This window comes from Oncorhynchus mykiss, chromosome 2 (assembly GCF_013265735.2).
Source record: "Oncorhynchus mykiss isolate Arlee chromosome 2, USDA_OmykA_1.1, whole genome shotgun sequence".
NCBI lineage: Eukaryota > Metazoa > Chordata > Actinopteri > Salmoniformes > Salmonidae > Oncorhynchus > Oncorhynchus mykiss.
The window spans coordinates 93,218,086-93,237,921 of record NC_048566.1 but is presented as its reverse complement, the minus strand read 5'-3'; positions in this window follow the sequence as shown (position 1 = coordinate 93,237,921).

Below are 19,836 nucleotides of genomic sequence, written 5' to 3'. Positions count from 1 at the left end.
ATCACGGCACGCAGGTTAAAATATCAAAACAAACTCTGAACCAATTACATTAATTTGGGGACAGGCTGAAAAGCAATAAACATGTATGGCAATTTAGCTAGTTAGCTTGCACCTGCTAGCTAACGTTAATTTGTCCTATTTAGCTAGCTTGCTGTTGCTAGCTAATTTGTCCTATTTAGCTAGCTTGCTGTTGCTAGCTAATTTGTCCTGGGATATAAACATTGAGTTATTATTTTACCTGAAATACACAAGGACCTCTACTCCGACAATTAATCCACACCAACCGAATCGTTTCTAGTAATCTCTCCTCCTTCCAGGCTTTTTCATCGTTTAACTTATATGGTGATCGCATCTAAACTTTCATTGTATTTCCACAACTACCGGCAAAACAGTTCATCTTTCAATCACCCACGTGGGTATAACCAATGAGGAGATGGCACGTGGGTACCTGCTTCTATAAACCAATGAGGAGATGGGAGAGGCAGGACTTTCAGCGCGATCTGCGTCAGAAATAGGAATGACTTCTATTGTAGCCCTTGGCATCGCAGACGCTCGTTGACGCGCTCGAGCAGTGTGGGTGAAATAATTGAATAACATGGATTTCTACATTTATTTTACGACGCTCGTGCACGCGACATGTCCGGTCTGGTCAGCATGTTAGTGTGCAAGATCTTGCGAATCAGCGGTACATGTGATGGAAGAATGCACTATGCATGCAGAGGGTTGCAATTCAATTGAATTGGGGATAGTTTAACCAGAATATTCCACAAGACCTATAATTGCCTTATGTGTATCCCACAAAAAAAGGTTAACCTTTATAAGCTAACTTTTTTGATGAAATTAAGCAAAATTCCCCAAATTCCAGGGCTTAACTTCCAATGGAAGATTTCCCGGAAAGTTTTTCTAACCCTTTGCAACCCTAGTCTGGATACTTTTCGAATGCGCTGTATATCACATAAATATCTTAGGAACACAGCAGCCCATCATATGGAATGGTAAACATGGTTTACATAGTGTACTGTATGGTAGTTTAGCAGACGCTTTTAGACAAAGCGACTTAAAGAGCTGACAGCATTGACAGTGTTGGATTATATTGGCTCATATATTTCATTGCAGTGGCTTACATTACATTGCATTTAGTGCAATGTATTCCATCACAAAGATATATTTGGAACACAACAGTAGGCCAGGTATACCAGCAGCATGACCTTTAAACTTCAGTTTGACCTCAAGGGAGTCAATAGGAGAGTAAGTCTGATTAATTTCAACTTCAACTTTGACGTGAATAGGAAGAATAACGCAGCGGTGTGAACCTATCCTTAGGCTGTAACGGGAAAGTGGAATACAATACCAGGGCTTATGTTGTTCTAAATGAGACTTGCTATGAATAGCAGCGCAAAGCAGTGATTAGACAGAGCAGAAAAGACACAGAAGACGTGAGTCACACTAACTGTGGATTGTGATTTCCGACTGCTCCTCCTCAGTCTCCTTTGACTCAAGTTTAGCCAGCAGGGCTGTGGAAGAGTGATACAGTGCATTCAGAAAGTATTCGGATCCCTTGACTTTTTCCACAATTTGTTACGTTACAACTTTTTGTTACGTGACTTTTTTCCCCTCATCAATGCCCCCTAATGACAAGTCCCTGCCTCTGAAAAACATCCCAACAGCATGATGCTGCCACCACCATGCTTCACCGGGGGGATGGTGCCAGGTATCCTCCAGACGTGAAGCTTGCATTCAGGTCAAATAGTTCAATTTTGGTTTCATCAGACCAGAGAATCTTGTTTCTCATGGTCTGAGAGTAATTAGGTGCCTTTTGTCAATCTCCAAGCGGGCTGTCGTGCTTTTTACTGAGGAATTGCTTCCGTCTGGCCACTTTACCATAAAGGCATGATTGATGGAGTGCTACAGAGATGGTTGTCCTTCTGGAAGGTTCTCTAATCTCCACAGTGGAACTCTGGAGCTCTGTCAGAGTGACCATTGGGTTCTTCGTCACCTCATGAGCAAGGCCCTTCTTCCCCAATTGCTCAGTTTGGCCGGGCGGCCACCTTTAGGAAGAGTCTTGGTGGTTCCAAACTTCTTCCATTTAAGAATGATGGAGGCCACTGTGTTCTTGGGGTCCTTCAATGCTGCAGAAATGTTTTGGTACCCTTCCCCAAATCTGTGCCTCGACACAATCCTATCTCGGAGCTCTATGGACAATTCCTTCGACCCTATGGCTTGTTTTTTTCCTCCAACTTGCTACTATGGAGTGGCAGGGTAGCCTAGTGGTTAGAGTGTTGGACTAGTAACCGGAAGGTTGCAAGTTCAAACCCCCGAGCTGACAACATACAACTCACTGTTCCTAGGCTGTCATTGAAAATAAGAATTTGTTCTTTAATTAACTGACTTGCCTAGTTAAATAAAGTTGAAATTAAAAAAAAATATATATATATATAGACCTTTCCCAATCATGTCCAATTGATTGAATTAACCTCAGGTGGACTCCAATAAAGTTGTAGAATCATCGCAAGGATGATCAATAGAAACAGGAGCTCAGTTTTGAGTTTCATAGCAAAGGGTCTGAATACTTGTGTAAATAAGGTATTTAAGTTTTTTACTTTTAAATCATTTGCTTAATTTTCTAAAAACCTGATTTCACTTTGTCATTATAGGGTATTGTGTGTAGATTGATGAAAAACAATGTAAGCAATTTTAGAATAAGGCTGTAACGTAAAAAAATGTGGAAAAAGTCAAGGGGTCTGAATACTTTCCAAATGCACTGTATGTTCGAAGCACAGCCAGAGGCACTTGTCTTGCTATAGGTGGAAATTCAAAAGGTTTATTAACAACGTGGGGGAAGGGTTACTGTTTATTTTATTAATTGTGATATTTATTTGTTCTCTACTGTTTCTAAATGTATTTTTTCCTTAAATAAATGTTAGGGTGTGAGGCTACAACCTCTTTTCACCGCTCAGAGGAAAAGTTTCCCCAAAGTAAAGATTTTGGATAAGCTTCCTCTCCACACTCCCTCAAACTAACCGTAAGTGGGGCAAATACCCAAGATCATTGTTTATAGGGACAATTTCACCCTACACATTTGTCCCATTGACATGGGTGGCTGACAGCTTATAGGTCTGTTGCTCAGCCCCGCCCCTCCTTATGGCCATCAAGTTCAAACAGGGCTGAATTCAGTATGAAAAAACACAGTTTGTAACGTTCAATTAAACCAAACGATGGTGTTTTGAACGACCAGTTGAAAAACAGGGAGGGTTTGGGTTGTGTGTTGGGGAATGCGCCGCTTCCCTTTAAAAATCCACCACACCCAGCAAACAGTGCAAATACACCTCAAAGTTCAAGAACGTTGAAGAAGGTTTTTGGGAAACGTGTCATTCAGTACAAACTGTCATGGCAACGTACCTGTTCAGTTCGGTTAAAAACCTCTCTGGCCAAAAGCCAGGGAAAATGCAGAGTGCCAAATTCAAATAAATTACTATGAAAATCAAACTTTCATTAAATCACACATGTAAGATACCAAATTAAAGCTACACTCGTTGTGAATCCCGCCAACATGTCAGATTTCAAAAAGGCTTTTCGGCGAAAGCAAACGATGCTATTATCTGAGGATAGCACCTTCGTAAACAAAGAGAGAAAAGCATATTTCAACCCTGCAGGTGCAACACAAAACACAGATAAAAATATAATTCACATTTGACGAGCTTCTTCTTTTGGCACTCCAATATGTCCCATAAACATCACAAATGGTTATTTTGTTCGATTAATTCCGTCGATATATATCCAAAATGTCCATTTATTTGGCGTGTTTGATCCAGAAAAACACTGGTTCCAACTTGAGCAACGTGACTACAAAATATCTCAAAAGTTACATACCTGTACACTTTGCCAAAACATTTCAAACTACTTTTGCAATACAACTTTAGGTATTTTTTTATGTAAATAATCAATAAAATTGAAGACAGGATGATCTGTGTTCAATACAGGAAGAAAACAAACTGAAGCTAGCTTTCTGGTCATGCGCCTCTAACAGTACACTTCAAGTGACCCTCGTTCAAGATGGCCGTACTTCTTCATTACACAAAGGAATAACCTCAACCAATTTCGAAAGACTATTGACATCCAGTGGAAGCGATAGGAACTGCAAGAAGGTCCCTTAGAAATCTGGATTCCCAATGAAAACTCATTGAAAAGAGAGTGACCTAAAGAAAAAATCTGAATGGTTTGTCCTCGGGGTTTCGCTAGCTAAATAAGTTCTGTTATACTCACAGACATGATTCAAACAGTTTTAGAAACTTCGGAGTGTTTTCTATCCAAATGAACTAATACTATGCATATCTCATCTTCTGGGGATGAGTAGAAGGCAGTTGAATTTGGGCATGCATTTATTCCGGACGCCAAAATACTGTCCCCTGTCACCAAGAAGTAGTCACTCGGAGTGGAGAGTGAAATCCCATAAATTAGCCAACGTTTTGATAATACAGTGTCCTGTCCACTACATTTTGTTTCATAAAAACAAATACATTTTGTAATGAGGAAACTTTTCCGTAGACAGTATTTCTGAGTGCAATGCCAACGATGTTTAACACAACATATTAAACCTACTGCTCCCCCAATTAGATAATGGAGCATGTAGCTAACTAGCTATCTCATCATTCATCATTGGTAGGCTGTCATTATGAATAAGAATTTGTTCTTAACTGCCTTGCCTAGTTAAATAAAGGTTAAATAAAACAAACAAATTTAAAAAGCTAAAAACTTGAAAAATGTTAAGGATTACTTCAGCAAAAGACTGGACCTGTTTGCGCAGAAAGGTAAGACAAATATTAGTTACAGGCCTTGCTACAGACCGCATTAGTAACTCAATGTATAGGTGATATCTACCCAGAGTGGGTGAAAATGCGATTTGGTGATGAAATTTTGACATATGCATTTTACCAAGACAAATATGATTATTCAAGTTCTAATTCGTTCAGTGGTGTCTTTCTCTAACATTTCATTAACAATATATCCAAAAAGTCAGATTTCGTGACATAATTCATCTGATAATAAGCACCGAGCTCTGTTGATATACTGTTGGGATGCAGCTTTCTTGTAATAACTTTTAAGGAATTTACATTTTGTGGTTGTTGTCTTCAAAGTTGAATCCGCAGGTCGCAAAAAGCTAAATTTGCCAGACATGAGCTGAATTAAATGTAAAAGGCTTTGAAAACAAAAAGCTTGGTATACACTCAGTGTTCCATTGACATTTCACAGAGATACACTTGATTTAGTGAGAAATCTTCAAAAAATAACAAGAATTTTGAATAAATATGAAAAGTGTTTACTAAAATTTGAAAATGCCGCATTCATGTCTTTTTTGTTGTTTTTTATTTTTTTTATTTTAGCCCCTTTTTCTCCCCAATTTCGTGGTATCCAATTGTTAGTAGCTACTATCTTGTCTCATCGCTACAACTTCCGTACGGGCTCGGGAGAGACAAAGGTAGAAAGTCATGCGTTCTCCGATACACAACCCAACCAAGCCGCACTGCTTCTTAACACAGCGCGCATCCAACCCGGAAGCCAGTCGCACCAATGTGTTGGAGGAAACACCGTGCACCCGGCAACCTTGGTTAGCGTGCACTTCGCCCAGCCCGCCACAGGAGTCGCTGGTGCGCGATGAGACAAGGATATCCCTACCGGCCAAACCCTTCCTAACCCGGACGACGCTAGGCCAATTGTGCGTCGCCCCACGGACCTCCCGGTCACGGCCGGTTACGCCAGAGCCTGGGCGCGAACCCAGAGTCTCTGGTGGCACACCCTTAACCACTGCGCCACCCGGGAGGACCCGCATTCAAGTCTTAATATTGATATTCATCTTACCTCTATATTGTTTTATGTCCTGCGGATTCGAGAAAAAAGATGATGAGTTCAACAGGAAAATGAGGCTGTCAGGTAGACCGTAGCACTATGTTTTATACAGAATCCAACCTAGCTGACTCAGGGCAATTTTACAGATTTTGGATTTAGTCATCTCAATTCTGGACATCCTACATGAGTAAAAACTTCAATAACGTTTGTAAGGATTGTGATAGAGACATGAGGTTTGGACCATTGGTTTTCTTATCTACACAGTTAACCCTAACAGTCACGAGGCCTGAGCTAAAATCAGCTTTTCATTTATCTGACTATCATTGATCTGCATGTCCAGCTGCTATATTTAGCCTCACAATTAAGGGTTTTACCATTTTATTTTCAGGACAACCAGGGCTACAAGTAGAACACAAAACAAACATGTTGACATAAACAGTTGCATTCATGAGTTTTATTGACAAATGTACATTTTTAAAATGTCGGTCCTAAAAATAAAAACCTGAAAAAAAAGGAATTTATATGAATGCTGTAAGTACAGAAATGGTTTGCTCAGTGGGAAATGAATATCCAACTAGTCAGTGACAACTGTGTGGAGTTTGGAGTTTGTGACAGCAACTATGTGAGCTTATTACAGTTTATAGACACAATGTCCTGGGATTTCCTGTGACCTTCTATGTAGAAGGACCTCTTACATGACTATTGTGTAGCTTGTGAGCGTCATAGAGTAAAACATGTTACACGTACGTGTTAGTGAGAGTTTTAGCTTTTCATTGATTAGTTTTCTAATTCATCCCCTGTTAATCACACAGACTAATGGTTGGTACCAACAGATGCAGAAGAAAAGGTACAACCCAGAAGCCTAGCTCAAACACACAATGTTTAAAAGTGGTTAAAAGTCCTAAATCACGCCGGTGCGACAGTGCGAATTATTGTTAGCACATTATTTTACCCACTGGTCAGAAGATGCATGATTGGACACCCAACATTACATCTTGGGCTTTCAGCAGATGCTCTTATGTAATACCTACATGTTTCAAGCAGACCACCATAGTCCCATGATGGATGCCCAAGAACGCCAAGGTAACCTGCCTAAATGACTACCGACCCGTAGCACTCACATCTGTAGCCATGAAGTACTTTGAAAGGCTCGTCACGGCTCACATCAACACCATCATCCTAAAAATCATAGACCCACTAATATTCACATACCACCACAACAGATCCACAGATGACGCAATCTCCATTGCACTCCACACTGCCGTTTCCCACCTGGACGAAAGGAACACCTATGTGAGAGTGCTGTTAATTTACTAGAGCTCAGGGTTCAACACCATAGTGTTCTCAATGCTCATCGCTAAGCTAAGGACCCTGGGACAAAATACCTCATTCTACAACTGGATCATGGACTTCCTGATGGACCGCCCTCAGTTGGTAAGGATAGGCAACAACACATCGGCCACGCTGATCAACAACACGGGGGCCACTCAGGTGTGCGTGCTTAGTCCTCTCCTGTACTCCCTGTTCACCCACGACTGCGTGGCCAAGCACGACTCTAACACCATCATTACTTTTGCCGACGACACAACAGTGGTAGGCCAGATCACCGACAATGATGAGACAGCCTACAGGGAGGTCAGAGACCTGGCAGTGTGGTGCCAGGACAACAACCTCTCCCTCAACATGATCAAGACAAAGGAGCTGATCGTGGACTACAGGAAAAGAGGTGCAGCGCACACCCCCATTCACATCGTTGAGGCTGTAGTGGAGCGGGTTGAAAGCTTCAAGGTCATTGGTGTCCACATCACTAATAAACTATCATGGTCCAAACACACCAAGACAGTCATGAAGAGGGCACAACAATGCCTATTCCTCAGGAGATCAGATTTGGGTCCTGAGATCCTCAAAAAGATATACAGCTGCACCATCGAGTGGATCCTGTCTGTTTGCATCATAGCTTGTTATGGCAACTGCTCAACAAGGTGCTACAGAAGGTAGCGTGTACGGCCCAGCATATCCCTGGGGCCAAGCTTCCTGCCCCAAGCTTCCTGTCAGAGGATGGCCCTAAAAATTGCCAAAGACTCCAGCCACCCTAGACATAGAATGTTCTCTCTGCTATCGCACGTCAAGCGATACCGGATCACCAAATCTAGGTCGAAAAGGCTCCATAACAGCTTTAACCACAAAGCCATAAGACTGCTAAACAGTTAATCCAATAGACTATTTGCATTCAAATCAAATCAAATCAAATGTATTTATATAGCCCTTCGTACATCAGCTGATATCTCAAAGTGCTGTACAGAAACCCAGCCTAAAACCCCAAACAGCAAGCAATGCAGGTGTTGAAGCACGTGGAGCATTGATCCCTTTTTTTATGCTGTCGCAACTGGCTGTTACTATCCATGCATGGTTTTTTATTACATGTTTTATTCCACCTTTATTTAACCAGGTAGGCCAGTTGAGGACAAGTTCTCATGTACAACTGCGACCTGGCCAAGATAAAGCAAAGCAGTGCGACAAAAAAACAACAACACAGAGTTACACATGGGATAGACAAAAGTACAGTTAATAACACAATAGAAAAATCTATATACGGTGTGTAGGACCACTTTAATCCGTATACTCCACAGGACTGGGCCAAACGGAAGGGTGGCCAGAAAAAAAGCCATTGCTTAAAAATAAAAATAAGCAAACAGGTTTGGTGTTTGCCAAAGGGCATGTGGGAGACTCTCCAAACATATAGAAGAAGGTACTCTGGTCAGATGAGACTAAAATGTAGCTTTTTGGCCATCAAGGAAAACGCTATGTCTGGTGCAAATCCAACACCTCCTATCACCCGAGAACACCATCCCCACAGTGAAGCATGGTGGTGGCAGCATCATGCTGTGGGGATGATTTTCATCAGCAGGGACTGGGAAACTGGTCACAATTGAAGGAATGATGGATGGTGCTAAATACAGGGAAATTCTTGAGGGAAACATGTTTCAATCTTCCAGAGATTTGAGACTGGGACGGAGGTTCACTTTCCAGCAGGACAATGACCCTAAGCATACTGCTGACTCAACAATAGAGTGGTTTAAGGGGAAACATTTAAATGTCTTGGAATGGCCTAGTCAAAGCCCAGAACTCCACCCAATTGAGAATATGTGGTATGACTTAAAGATTTCTGTACACCTGCGGAACCCATCCAACTTGAAGGAGCTGGAGCAGTTTTGCCTTGAAGAATTAGCAAAAATCCTAGTCGCTAGATGTGCCAAGCTTATAGAGACATACCCCAAGAGACTTGCAGCTGTAATTGCTGCAAAAGGTGGCTTGCTGCAAAAGGTGAAGGTGAATAGTTATGCACGCTCAATTTTTCTGTTTGTTTCACAATAAAAATATTTAGCATCTTCAAAGTGGTAGGCATTAAATGAAAATTAAATGATACCAACCCCCCCAAATTATATTTTAATTTCAGGTTGTAAGGCAACAAAATAGGAAATATGCCAGGGGTGTGAATACTTTCGCAAGCCACTGTAACAGTGAGCTGAGATAAGGTGGGGCTTTACCTAGCAAAGACTTATAGATGACCTGGAGCCAGTGGGTTTGGCGACGGATGTATAGCGAGTGCCAGCCAACGAGAGCATACAGGTCACAGTGGTGGGTAGTATATGGGGCAAAACGGATGACACTGTGATAGACTACATCCAATTTGCTGAGTAGAGTGTTGGAGGCTATTTTGTAAATGACATCGCTGAAGTCGAGGATCGGTAGGATGGTCAGTTTTACAAGGGTATGTTTGGCAGCATGAGTGAAGGAGGCTTTGTTGCGAAATAGGAAGCCGATTCTAGATTTAATTTTGGATTGGAGATGCTTAATGTGAATCTGGAAGGAGAGTTTACAGTCTAACCAGACACCTAGGTATTTGTAGTTGTCCACATATTCTAAGTCAGAACAGTCCAGACTAGTGATGCTAGTCAGGCGGGCAGGTGTGGGCAGCAATCGGTTGAAGAGCATGCATTTCGTTTTACTAGCATTTAAGAGCAGTTGGAGGCCACAGAAGGAGTGTTGTATGGCATTGAAGCTCGTTTGGAGGTATGTTAACACAGTGTCCAAAGAAGGGCCAGATGTTTTCAGTCCTGGATGGTAAGACAGAACTTTGCAGGCTATCTCTGCAGTAGATTGCAACTCCGCCCCCTTTGGCAGTTCTATCTTGACGGAAAATGTTGTAATTGGGGATGGAGATGTCTGAATTTTTGGTGGCCTTCCTAAGGCAGGATTCAGACAAGGCTAGGACATCACGGTTGGCGGAGTGTGCTAAAGCAGTGAATAAAACAAACTTAGGGAGGAGGCTTCTGATGTTAACATGCATGAAACCAAGGGTTTTATGGTTACGGAAGTCAACAAATGAGAGCGCCTGGGGAATATGTGTAGATCTGGGGGCTACAGGGCCTGGGTTAACCTCTACATCACCAGAGGAACAGAGGAGGAGTAGGATAAGGGTACGGCTAAATGCTATAAAAACTGGTCATCTAGTGCGTTAGGAACAGAGAATAAAAGGAGCAGATTTCTGGATGTGGTAGGATAGATTTCGGGCATCATGTACAGACAAGGGTATGGTAGGATGTGAGTACAGTGGAGGTAAACCTAGGCATTGAGTGACGATGAGAGAGGTTGCGTCTCTGAAGGCACCAGTTAAGCCAGGTGAGGTCTCCGCATGTGTGTGGGGTGGGACAAAGCGCTCTCATTTGTTGACTTCCGTAACCATAAAAGCCTTGGTTTCATGCATGTTGAGCAGGACTGGGGGATCTACAGTGAAATAAAGCAATAATTACTAACGGAAACAGCAGTAAACAAGGCATACTGACATTAGAGAATAGGCATAAAGCAATCACGGCTGTTGGTCGGGAGAGCTAAGACAACAACTGGTAAATGGCGATGAACGGGCAGAGAGGGTGAGTTAGCTACACACAGGACCTGAGTTCGAGGCTGGGGATAAACAAAATGAGGTACAGTGTTAATGAACAGACCAGCAGGCATCAGCTGTTACTTTACTCCTACCTACATGTATTATGACCTCAATGACCTTGACTAACCTGTACCGCCACACATTGACTCAGAACCGGTACCCACTGTATGTACATAGACATTTTTATTGTATTACTTTTTTTTTCTTACTTTTTTTTCTTATTCGATTTTTTTAATAATTTTTAAAAATAAAATATTTTCTAACTTTAAAGGAAAATTCTGCATTGTTGGTTAAGGGCTTGTAAGTAAGCATTTCACGGAAAGGTCTACACCTGTTGCATTCGGCGCATGTGACAAATACAGTTGGATTTCAGTTGAGTTTATGAGAAATGTTTGTTTTTAGGGGTTTTGTGCACAAAACCCAGGCAGAGGCGGTGTGTGTGTTTGTGTGTGTGTGTGTTTGTAGATAACGAGGATGGGTTCACTTCCCATAAAAGTGTATTGATGCATTCTAGAGTGCTGTACATACAATGTAATGTTTGAGTGGATAGTTAAATGAATAGTAATAAAACAGCACTACACTGGCTGTTAATTAACAATGAACCAATGCTGGACAAAACCTATCCTGTACAGGCTGCATTTCAAAGTGACATTGACATTCACAACCAATGCTGTTGTACAAGTCATTGTTCTATGAACTGCCTCAGTGCTGTATTACACACGTTAACAGTTATATCTAATCATCAAATGTTTCATTGTGTTAGTGATAACCTCAGTACTATTCATTAGCAAAGGTCCCACCCCTTGTAAACGGATTGTCATTTTCCATTTAGAAATCATTGCTACCAGTATTATGAGAAGTGTAGCCTATAGGACACCCAGTGTAGCCTATTGGCAACCCATTGTAGCCTATTGGACACCCAGTGTAGCCTGTTGGACACCCAGTGTAGCCTGTTGGAAACACAGTGTAGCCTGTTGGAAACACAGTGTAGCCTGTTGGACACCCAGTGTAGCCTATTGGAAACACAGTGTAGCCTATTGGACACCCAGTGTAGCCTGTTGGACACCCAGTGTAGCCTGTTGGACACCCAGTGTAGCCTATTGGACACCCAGTGTAGCCTATTGGACACCCAGTGTAGCCTGTTGGAAACACAGTGTAGCCTGTTGGACACCCAGTGTAGCCTATTGGAAACCCACTGTAGCCTGTTGGAAACCCACATGAGGTTAGACAGCACGTTCAGATGTCTAGATTTAAAACAAGTTAATGTTTTCTGGATTTATGCTCGTTTATGCACATAAACCACTGCTGAAACAACTTTCCTCGATTCTCCAAAGCCCTTGGGCAATCAGTAACTAGTATCTGAACTCTTGTATAGTAATAAATGACATGAATTATTACCAGCTTTGTATTGCATTACTGAGAATGCGTTGGAATTTAGAAATAAGAGCAGTTCCATTTTATGTTTTAGTATGGCCTGGGGCTGGGGCTGGAGTTAGGGGTTTGGGGCCTGGGCTACGCCCAGTGGGGCTGGGTCTGAGACTGGGTGGCTGTGGCTGGGGGCAAGGGGGTCTAGGCCAGGGTTAGAGCTGGGGCTGGGAAGAGAGAGGTCGGCTGGGGATGGGGTTCGGGGTGGGGCTAGAGAATGGGCTGGTGTATAGGGCTGAATGCAGGGGTTGGGACTGAAGAGAGAGAGGTCAGTTGAGGTCTACAGAGCCTTCTACAGATTCCTCTCAATGCTACACTAACCTCTGCTGTTGACATATTCAGGTCCATCACCCATCCATTTTCCATCTGACAGCTGAGGCCCTCTGATGCAGGCAAGGAGGCAGAGACTGACTGGAAAGACTGGGGAGATAGGATCTTGTCTCTCTGGTCTCTCTCTGGTCTCTCTCTGGTCTCTGGTTTCTCTATGGTCTCTCTGGTCTCTCTCTGTTCTCTCTGGTCTCTGGTCTCTCTGGTCTCTGGTCTCTCTGGTCTCTGGTCTCTCTGGCCTTTGGTCTCTCTGGCCTTTGGTCTCTCTGGCCTTTGGTCTCTCTGGCCTTTGGTCTCTCTGGCCTTTGGTCTCTCTGGACTCTGTCGTGACGTTGTATTAGTTAATGTGACGACTGTTGCTCATCGAATGATTACAAGTTTCTAATTGCGTGATTAACTGAATCATGTCACGCCCTGACCATAGTTTACTTTGTATTTTCTATGTTTTGATTGGTCAGGGTGTGATCTGAGTGGGCATTCTATGTTACATGTCTAGTTTGTCTAGTTCTATGTTCGGCCTGATATGGTTCTCAATCAGAGGCAGGTGTTCGTCATTGTCTCTGATTGGGAACCATATTTAGGTAGCCTGGGTTTCACTGTGTGGGTGTGGGTGATTGTTCCTGTCTATGTGTTTTCACCAGATAGGCTGTTTAGGTTTTCGTTACGTTTATTGTTTTTGTAGTGTTTGTGTTTAGTGTGTTTTTTCATTAAACATGAATCACAATCGACACGCTGCATTTTGGTCCGACTCTCCTTCTCATACAGAAAACCGCTACAGAATCACCCACCACCAACGGACCAAGCAGCGTGTCAACAGGCAGGAGCAGCGCGAGGAGACGCGCAATAAGGACTTCTGGACATGGGAGGAAATCCTCGACGGGAGAGGACCCTGGGCTAAACCAGGGGAGTGTAGCCGCCCAAAGGTGCAGCAGGAGAAGCAGGAGCAGCTGCAGTGGGAGAGGCTGCACCACCTGGAGAAATGGACATGGGAGGAAGAACTGGACGGTAAAGGACCCTGGGCTCAGCCTGGAGAATATCGCCGCCCCAAGGAGGAACTGGAGGCGGCGAAAGCTGAGAGGCGCAGATATGAGGAGGCAGCACGACGTAGCGGATGGAAGCCTGAGAGGCAGCCCCAAAAATTTCTTGGGGGGGGGCTAACAGGGAGTATGGCTACGCCAGGTAGGAGACCTGGGCAGACTCCCTGTGCTTACCGGGGGGCTAGAGAGACCGGACAGGCACCGTGTTATGCAGTGGTGCGCACGGTGTCTCCAGTGCGGGTGCATAGCCCGGTGCGGTATATTCCAGCTCCGCGTGTCTGCCGGGCTAGATTGAGCGTCGAGCCTAATGCCATGAAGCCGGCTCTACGCAGCTGGTCCCCAGTGCGTCTCCTTGGGCCGGTTTACATGGCACCAGCCTTGCGCTCGGTTTCTCCGGTTCGCCTGCATAGTCCAGTGCGGGCTATTCCACCTCGCCGCACTGGCAGGGCGACCGTGAGCATTCAACCAGGTAAGGTTGGGCAGGCTCGGTGCTCAAGAGCTCCAGTGCGCCTGCACGGTCCGGTTTTTCCAGTACCACCTCCACACCCCAGCCCTCCGGTAGCAGCTCCCCGCACCAGGCTTCCTGTGCGTGTCCTCGGCCCAGTACCACCAGTGCCAGCACCACGCATCAGGCCTACAGTGCGCCTCGCCTGTCCAGCGCTGCCAGAGCCTCCCTTCTCTTCAGCGCTGTCGGAGTCTCCTGCCTGTTTAGCGCTGTTAGAGCCTGCCTTCTCTACAGCGCTGCCGGAGTCTCCCGCCTGTTCAGAACTGCCAGTTAGCATAGAGCTGCCAGTTAGCATAGAGCTGCCAGTTAGCATAGAGCTGCCAGTTAGCATAGAGCTGCCAGTTAGCATAGAGCTGCCAGTTAGCATAGAGCTGCCAGTTAGCTTAGAGCTGCCAGTTAGCAAGGAGCTGCCAGTCTGCAAGGAGCTGCCAGTCTGCATAGAGCTGCCAGTCTGCATGGAGCTGCCAGTCTGCAAGGAGCCGCCAGAGCTGCCTGTCTGCAGGATGCCGCCAAAGCTGCCAGTCTGCAAGGAGCCGCCAGAGCTGCCAGTCTGCAAGGAGCCGCCAGAGCTGCCAGTCTGCAAGGAGCAGCCAGAGCCGCCAGTCAGTATGGAGCAGCCAGGGCCGCCAGTCAGCATGGAGCAGCCAGGGCCGCCAGTCAGCATGGAGCAGCCAGTCAGCATGGAGCAGCCAGTCAGCATGGAGCAGCCAGAGCTGCCAGTCAGCATGGAGCAGCCAGTCAGCATGGAGCAGCCAGGGCCGCCAGTCAGCATGGAGCAGCCAGGGCCGCCAGTCAGCATGGAGCAGCCAGTCAGCATGGAGCAGCCAGAGCAGCCAGTCAGCATGGAGCAGCCAGAGCTGCCAGTCAGCATGGAGCAGCCAGTCAGCATGGAGCAGCCAGAGCTGCCAGTCAGCATGGAGCAGCCAGTCAGCATGGAGCAGCCAGAGCTGCCAGTCATCATGGAGCAGCCAGTCAGCATGGAGCAGCCAGAGCTGCCAGTCGTCCAGACTCTTCCAGATCTGCCAGTCGACCAGACTCTTCCAGATCTGCCAGTCGACCAGACTCTTCCAGATCTGCCAGTCGACCAGACTCTTCCAGATCTGCCAGTCGACCAGACTCTTCCAGATCTGCCAGTCGACCAGACTCTTCCAGATCTGCCAGTCGACCAGACTCTTCCAGATCTGCCAGTCGACCAGATTCTCCCAGATCCGCCAGTCGACCAGATTCTCCCAGATCCGCCAGTCGACCAGATTCTCCCAGATCCGCCAGTCGACCAGATTCTCCCAGATCCGCCAGTCGACCAGATTCTCCCAGATCCGCCAGTCGACCAGATTCTCCCAGATCCGCCAGTCGACCAGATTCTCCCAGATCCGCCAGTCGACCAGATTCTTCCAGATCTGCTAGTCGACCAGGATCTGCTGAAACCGCCAGCCAGCCAGGTTCTGGTAGTTTCTACTACCTGCCTGGGCTTCCTCTCAGTGCTGAGCTTCTTCTCAGTGCTGAGCTTCCTCTCAGTGCTGAGCTACCCATCTGTCCCGAGTTACCTCTGTCCCGAGCTGTCCCTCTGTCCCATGTTATCATTGTGGTGGGTAACCTATTTAGGGACGTTTAGGAGGGGGATTAAAACTGTCATGGAGTGGGGTCCACGTCCAGCGCCAGAGCCGCCACCGCGGACAGATGCCCACCCAGACCCTCCCCTATAGGTTCAGGTTTTGCGGCCGGAGTCCGCACCTTGGGGGGGGGGTACTGTCACGCCCTGACCATAGTTTACTTTGTATTTTCTATGTTTTGATTGGTCAGGGTGTGATCTGAGTGGGCATTCTATGTTACATGTCTAGTTTGTCTAGTTCTATGTTCGGCCTGATATGGTTCTCAATCAGAGGCAGGTGTTCGTCATTGTCTCTGATTGGGAACTATATTTAGGTAGCCTGGGTTTCACTGTGTGGGTGTGGGTGATTGTTCCTGTCTATGTGTTTTCACCAGATAGGCTGTTTAGGTTTTCGTTACGTTTATTGTTTTTGTAGTGTTTGTGTTTAGTGTGTTTTTTCATTAAACATGAATCACAATCGACACGCTGCATTTTGGTCCGACTCTCCTTCTCATACAGAAAACCGCTACAAATCAAGCCATTATTAACTCATTAACCTGGGGCACCATGGGAAAACTAGTTTTTATTGAGTTTCTATTTCCCAAATTAACTCAAAGAATATCAGAATATTGATTTTACTACAGCCGCTAATTAACCAGTTACCTCTACCAATCTCGTTCTGAACGTCGTATTGCCCGTGAATCTGCACGGACCCGGGTCTCACCAATGAGTTCGTACCACACCAATCTTAGTTGAATATATATTTACTAAAAAGCTAAAATGATGATAAAAGATACATGTAGACAAAACACATTATAGGCTATTGATTATAACTTAGTATAACAGGCCAACACACTATAGCTTGTGTTACCCACAATGGGGATTTCAAAAGAGAGAGAAAAAGAAAGTACACAAGAGAAATATACATTTAGGTGAAATTGTCAGCTATGCTATTCTAACCCTAGCCTTGCCCCAAACTGCCGCTCTTATGGGTCAGAATATAATATTGTAACTACGTGGGGATGATCTCCGAGGATTCTCTGCGTGGACCGTTCAGGCTGCTCGATGACGCACTACTCCGGCGCACCTCTCTGATCGTCCTCCCGATGTCAATGTCCTTTTGGCTTAGGAGTCTGTTCCCTCACCCTTTTCCCTGGAAGGGGTCTTCTGAGGGCAGACAGCTCTGTAGCTCAGAGCTCAGCATAGGAATGAAACCCTTTAGATACCACGATTCGATGGGAGATGGAGGCTAGGTGGTTCAACTTGAAATAACCTGCTTAGACACAGCTACTCTAGCTTGGGTAGAAAAGGATTTCTTTGTCTTCAAACTTGAGTTGCGTTCTGGGTTCGTTTACTTTTTAGACCTTGGCTGTAGCTTGGGTCACGTAGTCTTGTCTGTAAATGCTATACTCACAGGTTTTATACCCTTGGGTCAGAAGTGGGCATAACTGCCTTTAGGGCAATTCTCTGGGCGTACCAAGTTAATGAGGCAAGGTCTAGATTTTATTCAAATCCAATTTTAGACAACTAACTTAACATTTCATCTTCCCCAAAACATTCTCTTTCATTTGGATATTTTCCATACAACGCACAATGTATAAACATCAAACATCTACTAGGAAAACTCTTCATGTTACAGTGTTTTTGTAATAACGTCATCTATTAACCTTTAATAACAAAACAAAAATGACATACATTTTCATATTCCATCTATCGTCATGACCACCATTGTGGCTGACGGAAACCATTGTTCCAAAGTCCCTTTATTTCATGTTTAATGTTCTGAGGCTGGTTCTCCATAGTAACAGGACAAAATAATTTGTCTGTGGCCTGAGATTTACCAGGGGTGTGAGGGGTCATAAAACCCCCACATCTTCAGACCCCTAGATTTCTCCTCCTCTGTTGGGGTTGAGAGATAAGCTGTAGGGTTGTGGTCTTCTGTAAGCTGACCTGGTCAGGACAGTCATGACATCTCTCTGGTCTCTCTCTGGTCTCTGGTCTCTCTGGTCTCTCTATGGTCTCTCTGGTCTCTCTATGTTCTCTATGGTCTCTCTATGTTCTCTATGGTCTCTCTATGTTCTCTATGGTCTCTCTGGTCTCTCTCTGCTGTTCTCTATGGTCTCTCTCTGTTCTCTATGGTCTCTCTATTGTCTCTGGTCAATCTGGTCTCTCTCTGGTCTGTCTGGTCTCTCTGGTCTCTCTGGTCTCTCCTGTCTCTCTGGTCTCTCCTGTCTCTCTGGTCTCTCTCTTCTCTCTGGTCTCTCTGGTTGTGTTTTGGCTCTCTATGGCCTCTCTGGTCTCTCTCTGTTCTCTATGGTCTTTCTGGTCTCTCTGGTCTCTCCTGTCTCTCTGTTCTCTCTGTTCTCTCTGGTCTCTCTGGTTGTGTTTTGGCTGGTGTGGAACTGTGGACTGAGCAGCTGATTTGTTGTCTCAGTCTACTGTATTAGTCAGTTTGTCATAATTCTTGTTTTAGTAACTCTTGTTTTGGAGCAATATGTATGTTTATTTGTGTCTACCATTGTTATTGTACAGTATAACTTGTATTTCTGGTTGGGTTGATATAGTTTTATAAAGTCTTTATCAGCCGACATCATTGTGATTTCTATATTATGTCAGAGAGGTAGAGAGGGTGAGAGACAGATGGAGGGAGAGAGAGAGAGAGAGAGAGGGGGGGGCGAGAAACAGAGATGGAGAGGGGGAGAGACAGAGAGAGGGTGAGATGGAGAGAGGGGGGTAGAGAGAGAAAGGGGAGAGAGAGAGAGAAAGAAAGGGGAGAGAGAGAGAGAGAGAGAGAGAGAGAGAGAGAGAGAGAGAGAGAGAGAGAGAGGGGGGGGGGGGATAGAGAGAGAAAATGAAATACAAAAGAACAATAAAATAGATGTACAATATAAAAGAAAGATGTTCCTGTTTCGAGAGGTTTATCTGAATTGATGTGTGCTCCGTGAGCTGTGATGGAAGGACACATTTACTTTTAAACAGAACAACTGATCCCCTCCCAGGAGCCCTCTGGCAGCATCTGGTTTGGTCTGGAACCAGACATCCAGACATTAATTGATGAGTATGAATATGACAATCACAAATTGAATGTCACCTGTTAATATGACAGGGAGACTGCTGAAAAGAAGACCTTTGGAAACTATTGTCTCAGAGAATGTTGATGTTGATGATGGGTGTTCTAAATGGGTAAAACAAAAAGTATTCCCCAAAATACTTTAAATCCAAACCACTCAATCTTTTCACCTTTACAACTCTATCTTGCTTACCCAACAGAGGATGGTTGACAACTCTGCTTCTGGGAGCTTAATAGATTTCTACCACTGACAAGTATTTATTTGAATTTAATTGAACTTTTAACCTTTAAGTAAAAGCCACACTTTCTTTGTAGACTACTTTATTAAAAGATAAATGACAGTAGTATGTTGATTTCACTGTACCTTTTATCCCTACTGTATACTGTGGACGTGACCAATGAAATGTGTGTTAACAATGATAAGTGTTGGGAGCACCATCACCACTACCAGCATTGCTTTTTTGTTCTAGACGGAGGTATGATACGCAAATGCCTGAGGGGTATCGTCAGACGATTTGGATGCATCCCAAATGGCACCCTGTTTCTTATTCGGTGTATACTACTTTTGACCAGGGCCCATAGGGCTCAGGTCAAACATAGTGCACTGTGTAGGGAATAATGTTCTATTTGGGACACAGACTTTGAGTTTGCATGGAACCATGAGGTACTCCTGACGACCCTCGGTCATAGTTGAACCTACACGGTAGCTTCACATGGCTCTATCTTTGGACAGCAATCTGTCAACGTAGTTCACAAATATGTAAACAGAGCATCCAGGAGGGAGACGGTGAAACGTGGTGGTTGGGGGAGGAATGTAATCTCTGAGGAATATCACATTAATAACGAGAGAGAGAGAGAGAGAGAGAGAGAGAGAGAGCCTAGTTAAGCTCGTATACGTGTGAGAAGATCATTCTAGACTTGTAGTTTCTAATTGATTTGAGATCATAGGAGAGCTGTAACACAGTGTGTGGTGTCTGGGGGGAAAGTCAGAAGACCACCAAAGACACATTTCCTTTTCACAACAGACAAATAAAGGTGCATTGTATTGTCAGGTAAAAGACACCTCCGATTCACAATGACGGACAAGTGAAG